Here is a 14642-nt window from a genome sequence, read left to right as displayed (position 1 = left end):
CCCGCGAGCCCGCGACGCGCTTTGGCCCCGCCCCCGCCGGCGCGTGCCCGCGCGCGGGGGGGACCAGTAAGGTGCGCGCGCAAAAGTAAAGTGACAGCTGAGTCCTGGGCCCGGTAAAGGCGGGTTAGGGCGAAGGGAAATGGAGGAGGGAAATCGAGGCTCGACGGCGGCGCGAAGGGAGGGACGCGAGGACCTTGACGAGCGCGCGCAGTAAAGGGACACGCATTAAAGGGACACGCGGGCTAAGGGGTGGGGGTGCGTTTCAGGAGGGTGCAGTGCGGCGGAGTTGGATGAAGGGTAGGGAGACCCCCTCCCCCCCGACCCACACACACCATGCACCCACCAGCTTGTGCTCGTGCAGGACCCACCTGCCCCGCGGTTGGGAAACTTCGCGTGGGCCCGGATGAAGCCTCGCTTTACCCCATAACTGCTGCAGGAAAGGTCCTGCTGAGCCTAGTTCTGTCCAGGAATGCTGGCTGCCACCCTGGGAGGCTGCGGAGGGCGGGGCGGGGCGGGGCGAAGGGTGCAGCACTATCAGAGTGAGTGGGAGGCTGCCACTGAAAGACCCGCGTGGGACAGTAGCTGTGCTGTGAGTGGCCTGAGGAATATCAGGTTTCCCAGTCATTGTAGCCCAAAATAGGCACTGAAGAAAAAATTGCACATTCTGGGTTAACTCAGCACCCATGAACTCACCTCATCACCACCACCACCACCACCACCACCCACACACACACACACACACACACACACACACACACACACACACACACACACGGCCCTCCAGCCTATCATAACAGCTAAGATCTAAGACTACTCTTAACTTCTGTGAGGATTCTTGGGAGCGGTTGAGCCCATGCAGTAGTTCTGCCCAACAGAAAGGGCTGGGACCTCCATTCTCACGGATGAGAGGGGAAGACCCATTACGCTCCAAGACACTTGAACAGTGATAGCCAATACATAGGAAACCATGGGGAACCCAGCCTAACAGCCTAACACCTAACAGGTGGCCATAGGCCACCATGAGAATGTGAAGCCCTGAGTCAATCAAGAACTAGTGAAAAAAGACGCCAGAGACTAGAGCAATACAAGACCCAGAACCGGCTTCTGGAACAGAAAATGCTTCCACGAGATGCATTCTTCAAGAGTTGGCTTTTAACTAATTAAGTCACTGAAAACTGCCCCAAGCAGCTAATGGTGTCTAGCCTGGAACTCACCACTGAGGAAAAATAACAGCACCTTTGTCCTTAGGAATGTCAGCTCAAGAATGTTTGGGAGGGAGGGTTGGAAATGGTGAAACCTGGTTTTCTGGTTTGTGTGGCCACGTACAGCTGTCTCATGGTGTATTAGGAGAATACTAATACATGTACTAGTACAGTGTGTTAGTAGAAATGCATCATGTTTAAATATTATCAAATACAGTATTTCACAGACAGTCTTAAGTGTCTATATAAATTATCTTCCCTCATGGAATCTTTGCACGTTCTCGGTTTGCAAATATCCTGATCGTTTCAAGAGTACAGACATAGGGAAGACTTGGTTGTGTTTTGAAACTCTTTAAAAATTGTTTTGTTTTGATGCTGGGATTGGACCCAGGGCTTCAACAGGCTAAGCAGGCACAGGAGTTCTGCCACTGAACTCTACCCTGTGCCCCTGGTAGCCTACGCTTCTGTGTGTGCTGTTGGCTTACAGTGAATGTTTCATGAGGAAGCGTGCTTCTGCCCCAGCCGCTGTCAAGTCGTTTTGTAGTTCCGTCACTGGCAGTGGGGCCTGGGGATGCAGTGATGTCAGTTTCCACTCAGGGGATAGGATTGAAGAACTTCGCTGCATTTGTTGATCTGCAGATGTTTTAGCTGATATTTTACAAAATTCAAAACGGGACTATAAGTCCTATTCACCCTTATCATTCATCCTAGGAATACCTAACTATCATGGGCCAGGCGCTTGTTTACTGAGTATAGGTAGGAATATGACTGTGAAAGAAAACGAATGCTGGTCCTCACAGGACTTCCTGCTCCTTACCCTTGTCAGTTTCACCCTCTACATTCAACCATTAGTGAATTCCGCTGATCTTGTTGTCTAAAATGTCTGCTGATCATTACTCCAGAAAGCCACGACCCCAGGCTTATGACAGTGAGTATCTATCACAAAATGTGACATTTCTAACACAACAGCTATGCCCCAAGACCTCAGTGTGGAAGTCTAAGGAAGCCTAAGGAAGGTGAGGAGGCCGAAGAAAGCATTTAGGAGCCAGAAGACGTGGAGGACTGCAGCAAAACAATGTCTCGGGGCATGGTAGGGATGATTTACCTATAGACTCAAAAGTGTGGCTGCCTGCATAGAACCGAATGGATCAAAATGCCGATATAGATGTGGGGGGATGGGGGAGGACTCAGAAGCTCCACCTCCAGGTGCAGAGCTACAGGAATTGAAGGCCTTCTAAGGTTGCCCAAACCCAAGTGGTCAGTTCTACATGTGTATACATACATGACCGACTCTACCTGCAGTCAATAGTGTACCTTTGTGCCTCTGAGTTACAGAAGGGGAGGGCATAAACTTGGGATTTGAGACAAGGATCTGGGTGGAGATGGGAGGATTTAGAGAAGGGCAGGAAGTAGGATGTGATGAAAATGCATTGACCTCATACAGGAAGTTCTCAAAGCAAAGCCCCCAAGAAATGTCTGCTGTCATATCTGTCTTCTCATCCCCGCTTACTGCTAATTCCCTCGTCGGGGTGACAGTGGAGTCAGTGGAAGGTCCTGACTGTTCTTCACACACACACACACACACACACACACACACACACACACACACACACACAGACAGAGAGACAGAGACAGACAGAGACAGAGAGACAGAGACAGAGAGACAGAGAGACAGAGACAGAGAGACAGAAACAGAAAGATGGAGAGATGTGAGTTTCTAAAACAGAGTGGCAGGACAGGCTTGTTGTCTCAATACTCAGAAAACAAGGGCAGGAAGATTCCAAACTGAAGGCTTCTCTGGGGAAAAAAACAAAACACTAAAACACAGGTTACGTTTTGTCTCTCCTCCTCTCAAAAAATGTCAGTGGTTTTGCATCCTGCAGCAAGAGTAGTGTTCTCCTAATAGCTACACTCCCTCCTCCTCCTCCTCCCCTTCCTCCTCCTCCCCCTTCCCTTCCTCCTCCTCCCCTTCCTCCTCCTCCTTCCCTTCCTCCTCCTCCCCTTCCTCCTCCTCTTCCCCTTTCTCCTCTTCTTCTACCTCTTCCTCTTCCTCTTCCCCCTCCTCTTTATCCTCCTTCTCCTCCTACTCCTTCTACTTCTGCTCTTGCTCTTCCTCCTCCTCCGCTGTCTTTTGCCCCTAACAGGACTTCCAGACTTTTATACTCATTCTTGCTTATTCCTAGAACATTCTCCCTCCGGCAGAACTTTCTTTTCTTCTCTGCTTTATTTTGCTTATCGTGATCACATGGCATAATTTTACTTGTTTTGGTCTCCTGATCTTTCCCACCCTGCTCTCACCTGTTAGTAAGCACCTTTCGAGAAAGATTTTGTTGACTGGGCTCACTGCTGTGTACATTCAGTAAGCACTGCTTAAGTGAGGGAAATTCAAAGCTTTCTGTTGTGATACCTTCTGTAATAATAAACAGTGCTCACAGTGTTTTTAATTTGTGCAAGACAAAGCTCTAAGCGCTTTGCCTGTACCAGGTCACAACCCTGCGTGGCTTGGTTTCATTTGACCAGCCCTGCCGTCCAGAAGAAAAATAGAGATGCCGAGATGCCAGTTATGTAGCGACTTGCCCACAGTCAGCATCGGATTTGAAAACAGCAGTTTGGTTTGGTTCTGTGTGTGAACTTTAGAGATACCGTACCATGAACCCCTGTTATATATTCATGCCTCTTCCCATGTTTTCAGTTCCATTATCTCCTTCAGTGGTTGTTGAGGCTTGGCTTATTGCTATGTATTTTAACGCTAATTGCAGGCTCCTAAGGCCTGGTTGCCCCTAAGACAAGAGAGTCCACACATAGACCCAAGTGATGCTGTGTTACCTTGCCCTCAAGTTACTTCTGACTGCAAACTGTAGCTGGGCAGAATTAAGATAGGCAGAGCTTGGTGTTCTTTCTCAGGCTTGGGGATAAGAGGAGACTATGAGAGGAGAGAGAAGAAGGTGGAAAGAGGAAAAAGAAGGTGTGTGTGTGTGTGTGTGTTATCCAAGAACTGAAGATCAAAGGCAGGGTAGGATCTCCGGATTGGAATTAAAAATATTTAACAAGTAGTCATGAACTTACCCTTCCCTCCTACATTCCTTCTCTCTGAGCTTTAATATGTATTCATTTCCCAGCAGAATTGGCAACTAGTATTGTTTTGAAGGGCCCCTCTAACTTTGACACAGAAAAGCTCAGGAGAAGGTAGACTCACTATTTTGGATGAGTGATAGGAACATTTCTCTGGGAGTACCAAGACTAGATTTCAGCAGAAGGCGTCACAGTGTGGATCCCTGACTGGTGAGTCTCCTTTCTTATTAGACACCTAATGAGAAGGGGTTATAAAATGTTAGATTCCACTGGGGGTGGGGGGGCGGGGTGATTTAGTGTAAGCTTGAGTTTACTAGTGATTAGAATGCTAATTGTAGATCTAATGCTAATGCTAATGCTAATTAGAGTGGGACTAGGTGTGGTGGCACATACCTGTTATCCTAGCACTTGGGAGGTTGAGGCACAAGGATCATGAATTTGTCTAGCCTGGCAAAACTCTGTCTCAGAGGACCACAGACTGGGGACTGTAACTCAATGGTACAGCACTTGCCCAACCTGGCCAAGGCTGAGGGTTCAATCCCTAACTTGGAGAGCAAATTAAGAAACCCGAAAGACAGAAAGACAACAGAGAGGGGTTTTTAGATTAAAGTCTGTAGGCACATGTGACCACCAAGAATATTTTAGGTATTAAAGAAGGGATAACACGAACGTTTTAAAATGATGGCTGATGCCTGTAATGCAATATATGGGGGTCGGAGGGGAGGGGGTGAGGCAGGAGGATTCCCATGAATTAGAAGTCAGCATGACTACATAGTGAGTTCTAACACCAGCCCTCATGAGATAGCTCAACAGATAATGACACTTGCAAGCAATAGTCTGGTGACACGAGTTCTGTCCCCCACACATACATAAAGAAGGAAGGAGAGGGCTACGTCTCATTGTCATCTGACCTCCACATGCTCGCAGTGACATGCATGCCTTCCCATCATCGTGCACACACGCAGTAGTAAACAAACAAATTTGTAAAGGTTTCAAAAGACATGAATGTCCAAGAGTGACTTCTCCAGCCCCTAGAGCCTGCATGCATGTATCATCCAATGTCTATGACCGCTCCTAACCAATCCCTGTCTCTGGCATCCACACTCCTATGTCTTTCCCTCCATATCCTAGGGTTCAGACAACACTGAGAAGTACACTGGTCATGCCTGGGCTTAGTTTATAAGAGATGTTAGATTTGCATCTCAGTGTATATAGCACCCCTACCCTCCCTCTGTCGTCCCTTTCCCCCTCCCTCTGTCCCTCCCCTCTTCCTCCCTCTCTCCCTCCCTCCCCCTCCCTCTTCCCTTCCTCCCTCCTTCTCATCTTCGCTCAGATTCTCTCTCATCTCTCACTTTGTCAGAAGCCGCCCGCCTTCTTGTAAGCAGCCTCACTGAGAAGCCAGTGTAGCTAGAAACTCAACTGCAAAAGCAGTCTCTGAAGCAGATCCCCCATCCTCAATCAAGCGTTCATCTGAAGAAAGCCTGGCCATCTTATCTAAAACGTGGTAAAAGGCCCTGAACCAGGAACACCCAGCTATGTCCCTCCTGACCTTCCTAACAAATGTGGGTTGTTTTTAGCTACTATGTTTCAAGGGAAATTTGCTACACAGCAGTAGATGATAAGCCGTGTTCTCGCCTCTTTAATGTCAGCGTTGTCTCCCTCTGTCTTCGGTGTCAAAGATCCTTCAGCTGCGCTAGTCGATTCGCAACAAGGAATCTCATTCCCCTGGAATGGACTCATGTCCCCAACCTCCCAGAAACAAGGAGGAAGGGGCTCGTGCATGTCCTAAGATGTGTCTAAAGATTCTCTGAGGGAGCCGAGGCTGTGGATGGGTAGAAGGGAAAAGGGCTCTCAGATATAAAAGAGTCAGGAAGGACAATCTTACTCTAAGACAGACAGCGCTCAGTAAGCTGAGACAGAGAGCCGTGGGTTGGCAGGCGGCGGGCAGCTCATTGTTGAGCAATGAGTTTAGAGATGAGGTCATCTTTGGGATGCTTGTTGTAACATTGTTAGTTTAATAAATAAAACTGCCTTCGACCTAAAACAAACAAACAAACAAAAACCTCCAGCAGGGAACAAGGGCACGGGATGGAAAACTTGCACTGGGTTGAGGAGGGCAGAGACACTCCAAGACCCTGGCTGTCTGCATCTGTGAGCCTGGCTCCAAGGTTCTTCCTGCCTTGCTGTGTTGATCCGGATCCTAGACTTAACTTCTCACAGACCCCATTCTTGCCCTGAAAATAAGGCTTTTCTTAGTTGTCTCATTCTTGTACCTAGTAAGGGCGCTGATTAAAGGAGACCACAGGAAGCCCCTAGACCGGAACTTGAAGCAACACGAGAGCCTTAGCATGTTGATAGTGTGAGGTCATGCCCCATCCGTCCCCAGAATCTAGAGCCGTCTCTCTCATACACAGTTTTTCAATGTTGAATGCCCTCCATATATGCTCGTGATTGAACATTAGTCCCTAGTCAGTGACAGTGTTTGAAAGGTTGTGAAATTCTTAGGAGAGGGTGTCTGGGTAGAGAAAGTTAGACCAGAAACAATGCTTGAAGTTTATAGACAGGCCCACTTCCTGGGCACTTGACTATGGATTCTGTAACAGGCTTCCTCACCCTTAGCTTGTCATGCCTAACCTGCCATTTTGAACTTGGTCATAAGCCGAAATACGCCCCCTTCTGTTGATTCTTATCAGGCATCTGGTTACAGACACAAGAAGTCTAAAGAGTACACTTGTGCTCCACCTTGTGAATGATTTCCCAGAGTCAACTGTGACTGCTGGGAATCCCTTGATCTCTTTTTACAGTGACTCCTTAATCCATAGGCCATACCTTGTCCATTTTCCTCTCTCTGGTTTAGTGGAAAGAGACATCACCCACAAGACTGTGAAGAGACTAGACATGACTTTTTTCCTCCACAGCCATTTTCCCCCACGTTATGGAGCTGTAAGAGTGGGGAATCATCATTTCAAAGTCACTTTATCAACACCCATTCCAAAGGCTACAGACACTTTTTAGTATTTCCCACAAATTCAGAATAGATATGGATGAATATTTCCCAGGTCTTCGTGAATTGTCTCTGTGAGCGTGCAGAGGCAGGCAGAAGGCAGAAGGGCCACAGACGCAGCCTCTTGAAACCCAACAGAGAATGCTTCTGATGATGGTAGAGGGGGTTTAGAAGTGCTGTGAAAAATAGACTAAAAAAAAAAAGGAATATTGGAAACATAGGTTTGTTGGAAGATAAAGCAAAATCATTCTGGATAAAGGTAATTTTAAGCAAGATATGTGATCTATTGCTTCCTGATTATCCCAACTCAAACCCTGTGAATGTTTAAGCCTGGGGAGAAGACTCTACGATTGAGAGTTAACAGCTGTTACTGGCAAACCCTGTGTGTTTAGCACACGAGAGGGAGGAAGCTGTGTGCTGGCCTGTTAACTGCATTGACGGTGACAGGGCTACCCAGGGAGGCATCAGTACAATGCTATTGGGACCATGTGTGTTTGGCCTTTAGCCATTTATAGAGAACGCATTATCTGTGGGATTTCATTTGTGGAAATGCAACCACTTCCTGGGGCCCCAAAGTCAAAACAAGGAAGTAGGGTGTGTTCTGCGGGGGCGGGGGGCACTCCAGGGACTTGTAAGGAGGTGTAAGGTTTGACTAGTGGAAGCCACCTTGCAGATGTGAAACCGAACCACTCCCTGATTCACACTCCATTCCGGACAGTGTGTAGATTTTCCTCACCGGGACGGCCCGACTCCGCTGACTGCCAGGCGTGTCCATGGTCAGCGTTGACTTTCTCCAGCCCTGAGTATCTTTCTGCTCCTCTCTTCATCATGCTTTGGGGGCTGTGGAGCCTTGTGGATAATAGTCCCTCTGTAGGAAGGTCCCCTCATTAAAAAATGGCTGTCTTGGTCTCTGAAGCTAGTATATCTTTGCCGTCACGTGTCTGTCACGTGACGTGGATTGGTGCACCCCGGTCATTTAAGCTACTCCTTTCAAACTCACTCTAACCTGTCCACATTTCTCTTAAAATACAGTACGGCGAACTGGACGTGGTATTCCAGGAGGAGTCTGCTGAGCGGAGGGCGGCAGGAGCTGAGAGCCACCTGCTTCTCCCCAAACCGCGAACCTAGCATCCCTAGTGGCTGAACGTCATAGAAATTTTCATCTCCTTCCAGCCATCATGAAACCGGGGTCAAAATAAATTCTAAAATATTTTAGGAGACTTAAAAGTCAAGAAAACAGATTATGGGCTGGAGAGATGGCTCAACGGTTAAGAGCACTGACTGCTCTTCCAGAGGTCCTGAGTTCAAATCCCAGCAACCACATGGTGGCTCACAACCATCTGTAATGGAATCTGATGCCCTCTTCCTATGTGTCTGGGAACAGCTACAGTGTACTTATATATAATAGATAAATCTTAAAAAAAAAAAAAGAAAACAGATTATAGTCTCATATCAATGCTCTGTGGTAGAAAACTTTACTTCTCAAGTTAGTGTGTACCTTTTGCACCTCTGACCTATGGAAATAAGGTTTTCGGCTTGAAAAAAAAAAGCCATAACATTCACCTCTCCCAGAAACTCTTGATTGGATCACGACATTGTGTATCAGTGGGAAACACAGAGATATTGATGACAAATTATGTACCTTTATCCCAAGGATATAGGGACTTTGCCAAACCCTTGCATTGGGATTGGCTTGACTAGGGTGGTGAGGGAATGGGGAAAGGACAGACAGACAGGAAAGCTGGGATCCGGTGGCCTAGGCACTGAGAGAGCCCACATGTAGAGAAGGCCACAGGACCCTGGAAGCCCAGCGTTTATTATAAGAGTTGAACAGAAAGGGAGAGATATTACATAGAGAAAAACAAGGAGGTAGCATTTACAGCACAGAGCTTGATCAAGAAATAGGCTTAGTTGGTCTCAGGGGGGACACTCTCTGCAGGGGATCATATTCAGGCCATAACTGTCTCGTGGGAGAACGCTACTGCAGATACTACACATACTCTCACTGTCCACACACGGACCAGAGGAAGACGTCTCCATCTCTCTAAGCTTTAGCTATCGTGTTCCCACCTGAGTGGGAAAAGCAATGGAATGGCTTCTTTCAAACTAACGGGGTTCATGTGCAGAAGACTGCCTCTGCCACTACCACCCATCTCCCACCCCAGTGCTGGAAATAGATCCCAGGGCCACGTACATTCTAGGTAAGTGCTTTGATTCTGAGCCCCAGCCCTAGCCCTAACGTTTTCTTTCCAACAAGCATTTGCTCTATTAAAATAAGAAAATTTTGTTACATAAACATGTTTACATTTATATCTAGAGCACTTTCTGGCACTGTCATGAATAATAATTAGTCCAAGCACGGTTGAATACACACTACAACCTCATTCCATATTATATTTAATAGCTTGTTTACCAAACTTATTTCTCCTCACAACACAAATTCAACATTCCCAACATGTCCCACGTTTTTGTGTTCCCAATGCTAATAGCTGAGTTATATGTAAGCACGCCCTTGTTTATTTTTGTCGTATTAAACCACAGCCTGTCTCACACCTCTTTACCTTCAGAGATCGTTCTGGGAATCCACTGCTCCATAATCAACTCTTCCAAAAGTTAGTGGCTAAAACAACAGCAAATTGGTTTTCTCGTTAATTGAAATTTGGCTAAGGGTGCGTGGAAACAGTGTATCTCTTCTCTTTGCCATATCACATGGGGGAGTTTTGCCTTCCAGATGTTTTGTTCATGTGACTGGTAAGTTGGTGCAGGCTGGCTAGGCTCTCAGTAGGAGTTCTGCAGAGAACTCAGATCCTCCTCATTAGAATGTAGTGTGCTTGGCTTCCTCACAGCACTTATCTCAAGAAAAGTCAAATGGTACACTGAGTGATTTCTAATGTAGGCCCACAAGCATACAGTGTCACTTCACAAACGGTGTTCACTGGAACATCCCCCAGGAACCCACCAAGACTGCCTGAGAAGGGAATTCGATTTCTCCACCTGACAATGGAATGGGAAGCTTCTAGAAGGATTAATAGGACTAGCAAGGCTGTTGTGTTAATCTTGTAAAATATATTCTGATGTAGATGTGTCGTTTCCTATGTCTGCATCCCTTTTCTCTCTGTTTATGAAGCCCAGGTCATCTTTCAGTGTTCTGTATAGATGCTGCTTTCTGAAACGCTCTTGCAACAAAGAGTTAATCATCACATGGTGGTTAGCTTTAATTTTCAAATCAGTACAACCTAGAATCCTCTGGAAAGAAAGTCTCAATGAAGAAATGTCTATATTTTGTGGCCTTTGTAGGATTGTCTGGGGGGAATGTTCTAACCGATGGGGGAAGAACCAGCCCTTTATGGGTGGTACCATCCCCTATGCAGACGGCTTCTGGATTGCAAAAGAGCGGAGAAATCAAGATGAATGCAAGCAAACCAGTGGACATCTGCTTTCCCTGTTCTTTGCTCTAGCTGTATATATAATGTGACCTACTTAAAAGGTCCAGCCTCCAGTCTCCCTCCATGGTGGATTGTACCTCAACCTTGTAAGACTAAAACTTTTCTCCCATTGTTGCTTTTGGTCAGGGCATTTAGTCACAGGAACAGAAGTGAAACCACACCACACCATCTCCGCTGTGCCACCTGTTTCTCATGTTTACCTGTGTTGTTCTGTATTAAGTGATTTCTTGCAAAAGGTGGGTTATGTCAAAATAAGGACCAGGGACTCTGTAAGAGCCAGTCCTACAAACCCTATGCACTGACTCCCCGGTAGCTATGACCAATGTCGGCACCTGGATGGTGAAGCCCTGGCGGCTCTAGAGCATGGTCAGCCCACAGGCATCATGGCACTGCTGGGTTCTGCTCACACAGCTAGCTGAGCAGGATCCCTGCTCCTAGCTTAGTGCCAGTCATCACCTGGAGCCTTATTGGAAAGGCTCAGCTTTAACAAAGCCCCAGGAGTCCACCATGTGGCAAAGTTTGAGAAGTGTTACCTTAAAGGCACCTCTGTGGCTGCTTTCCGAAGTGTCCAAGGGTCCATATCAATGAACTCGGTTGGAGACCACGTCCCAGCTTCTTGATCATGCTCCAGGAAACACGACCGCATGGCTCCCTGGGAGCTTTTTCTGAGTCTATCATCCTAGTGGGGTTTTGATATGGATGTCTTTGAATTTACTGATCAATATGAGAACGGACACTTAACAACAATATGTCTTCCAAACCGTGAGTATGAAGAATCTTTGCCCTTGTGCAGATACCCTTCATTTTTCTCAGTAATGTTTAATCATTTTTAGTGTATATGCCTTAAATTTTTTTCTTGTTAAATTTATTCTCCAATGTTTTGTTCTCTACACTTATTGTGACAGCTATTTTCATAACTTGAACTTCCAAAGTCTATAGAAATACAATTTAATTTTGCCTTGATTTGGTATACTTACAGTCATTTTAAGTTCTAGTAAAACTTTAAGGTTTTCACATAAAAATATGTCATCTAAGAATAAAGAATATTTTACTTCTTTCTCTCTAATTGAATACCCTTAATTTTTTAAAAAATTACTTTATTTTCTTTTTATTGTGGCACTAGCTATAGAAATTTCAGTAAAATGACTGAATAAAAGTATTGAAACCCGCTGCTAGTGGTTGGGACTAGAGTCTGGAGTTTCCAGTTTCTTGGCCTCTTATGTAGGGAACTGAAAGCCAGGGTAACACAGATGTGCCACAGAAGCCAGAATACTTTGTATCCAAGCCACAGAGCAGATACTAGAGGCTGATGCTGTGAAAACTGGAAGCTGCAACATTAGTTAAAGGTTACTAAGAGGTTTGCTTAGTTTCTGAAGGTGTCTACAAAGGAGCATAGCTTGAGTGAATCTCTATTTTGACTGAGAAATAATCATTTTTCCACTGTGTATATCCCTTCTCATTATGCATCAGATCTTAATCATTTGCATGCCTATGCATAGACAAAAGATAGGAAATAAGAAGTTCTCCTTGAAAGGTTAACAGAGGGCACATGTCCCCAAAACAGTTCAGGCTAGATCTACTCTTCTATTTTTATACCTGGATATGTTGGGAATTCATTTGAATAGAAACTATGCAAATCTGAGAGCTCGCAATCAGGGCTAGGAAAATATGCAGTTTTTCAGAGATGTCAGTAAAGGGATGGACAAGAGGTTCAGAGGTTGCTGTGTGTACAGTTTGAAGAGGGATACATGTGCATGGTACATACAGGTGAAGGAGTTAAGCTGCCCAGTGAGTTGTTATGAGAAGGAGAGGTACCAGGTTAAGCTAACTGTTTGTGTCTGCCTTCTTCCTGAACTTGGGAAGAAAGCATTGTCTTTCACAGAGAAGTATGATGTCGGCTGATAAAATACTACTATGTTGAGGAAGTTCAATTTCTTTTTCTTAGTTCAAAATTTTTTATTAACATTACATGTTGGGGTTTTTATATCAAAACTTCTATGTCTGTTTATGTCATCACATATCTTTTGCCTTTTATCATACTAGCCTAATACACCTTAATTATTTCTTTTTTTTTCGAAAGTCCATCCTGAAAGTTCTGGGGCTTTCCTGAAGGTCAAAGCCTGAAGTGGTTAAGGTTTCACTTCTGTTCTAGGAGAAACTATTTTTCCGCCCTGATATAAAATAACCAGTTTGTCAAATCTTCTGACTCCAGACCCCAGCTGGACTCCTGGTTTTTCCTTCTAGTGAGCTTTAAGCTTTCTCAGGAACGTTAGAATATCCTAAAATGGACTAAACTCCCAGAGAAAAGAATTGGTACAAAAATGACAACACAATCAGTTAAGATCTGCCTGTCCCTTTTCTACTGTCCTGGCAAGAGGAAAGTAAGTCTTCAGATGTGGCTGATCCAGGATATGGTTGTAGACTTAGAATTGAGAACTTCAGGAGATGATGTTGAATTAATAAGGATTCTCTAGGTGTGCATTTGGGTGAATGCCTTAATGAGTGAGTCTTCATCTGGTAAGAGCAAACATTCTCTGTGTGCTTACTTTGTCTTTAGATTCTACAGGGTACATTAAGTGGCTTTTTTCTGGGGGGCGGACCAGTCATCCTATGAAGTCAATACAGATGGTCTTCACCTTTGTAACAGTTCAGCTTATGGCTTTGCACTTGATACCATTGTCACTATGATAAGCATTTGGACTGTGAGTTGTAACAGATGATAAACGTGTTTTAATGATTCCTATTGCCATTGGTACACATCCTTTTCTGAAATACCTATTTAAATCTTTTGCCTGTGTTTTAGATGTATTTACTCATTTTTGTGTGTATATGTTTGTGCCTTCATGTATGTGTAGGCTCATTAAAATCATACACAGAAACCACTGCACACCTAATCAAATGGCTGGCGTTGAGCATGTGACAGTACTGTTCACACTGGCAGTGGAGGGGCTTCAAACATTCCTGATGGCTTTGTAAAATGATACAACCGCTCTAGAGAATTGTTTAGATGATTATAAAATTAAACTAACAAGACACTCAGCAGTCGTTCTCCAAGGCATTTGTGTACGCCCCACCCCCAGCTCCACAAGGACAATATATGCCCAAGAGAAACTGTACACAGTGGTAACAGCATTGTGTTAATGATGGTTCTGAACTAGAAACAAGTTATATTATATATATATATATATGTATATATATATATATAATAAAATTAGTTAACCAACAGTGGTATAGCCATACCTCAAAAGGATTATGTTGAATAGGGGAAGTCAATATCTCTCTCTCTCTCTCTCTCTCTCTCTCTCTCTCTCTCACACACACACACACACACACACACACCCATAATGTCAAAGACCCTTTGCACCTATCTACTTTAGGTGGGTGGTTATTCTTGCATAATGATCATACTTCAAAAGAATTGTTTTAAAATAAAACTCAGGCACAGAGAGGCTTCAGATGTGGTTTGGCGGGTTAGATCGCTTGCTTAGCATAAGTGAAGGCCTGGGTTTGATCTCCAGCACTACATAAACTGGCTGTGCATGCCTGCAGTTCCAGTACTTGGTAGGTGATGGCAGAAGGATTAGAAGCTGAAGGCCAGCCTTGGCTACATAGCCCAGCTAGCCTGAGCTCTGTGAGAGCCGTTTTCAAAGAAAATATATGGGATAAGAAATGACCCAGAGACCATTGTTCCCTTTGAGTTGTTTGTTAGTAGCTTTGCTTACACACTAGGCAGAACCGAAAGGTTCCTGGGCAGAGGGAAATCATGGCGGAAAAGAAATGGGCAGAGCACTGTGGCTCTGTCACTTAGCAGCAGAAAACGTGGTTCACCTGCCATTCTCACGACTTCTTCTCAGTGACTGGGTAATATCAGGGACAAGCATGTGACAAAGAGGTGTCATATGGGGACCTGGCCGTGGA

At 45.2% G+C, this 14642-nt stretch overlaps 1 protein-coding gene and 1 long non-coding RNA gene across 4 annotated transcripts in view; one reads left to right on the top strand and one right to left on the bottom strand.

The window, feature by feature from the left end:
* Ube2e2 (ubiquitin-conjugating enzyme E2E 2) overlaps positions 1–474 on the bottom strand; it is a 277665-nt gene extending 277191 nt beyond the window's left edge. The window contains exon 1 of one of the 2 annotated variants that reach the window (NM_001399660.1): positions 344–474. The gene's annotated coding sequence lies outside the window, so the exon portion shown is untranslated. The remainder of the gene's footprint in view (positions 1–343) is intronic. The other variant, NM_001399659.1, reaches the window with a different exon arrangement.
* Positions 475–528: 54 nt separating this feature from the next.
* Positions 529–8713, top strand: LOC120096910 (uncharacterized). 2 transcript variants are annotated; one of them, XR_010058091.1, is made up of 4 exons: positions 529–2292; positions 4325–4484; positions 5635–5778; positions 8311–8713. It is a non-coding gene; the product is annotated as an uncharacterized LOC120096910 (long non-coding RNA). The 2 variants fall into 2 exon arrangements; XR_005493831.2 differs by having other exon boundaries at positions 532–2292; positions 5635–8713.
* The last annotated feature ends 5929 nt before the right edge of the window (positions 8714–14642 follow it).

This window comes from Rattus norvegicus, chromosome 15 (assembly GCF_036323735.1).
Source record: "Rattus norvegicus strain BN/NHsdMcwi chromosome 15, GRCr8, whole genome shotgun sequence".
NCBI classification, from domain to species: domain Eukaryota; kingdom Metazoa; phylum Chordata; class Mammalia; order Rodentia; family Muridae; genus Rattus; species Rattus norvegicus.
This window is presented reverse-complemented; position numbering and strand designations above follow the sequence as displayed.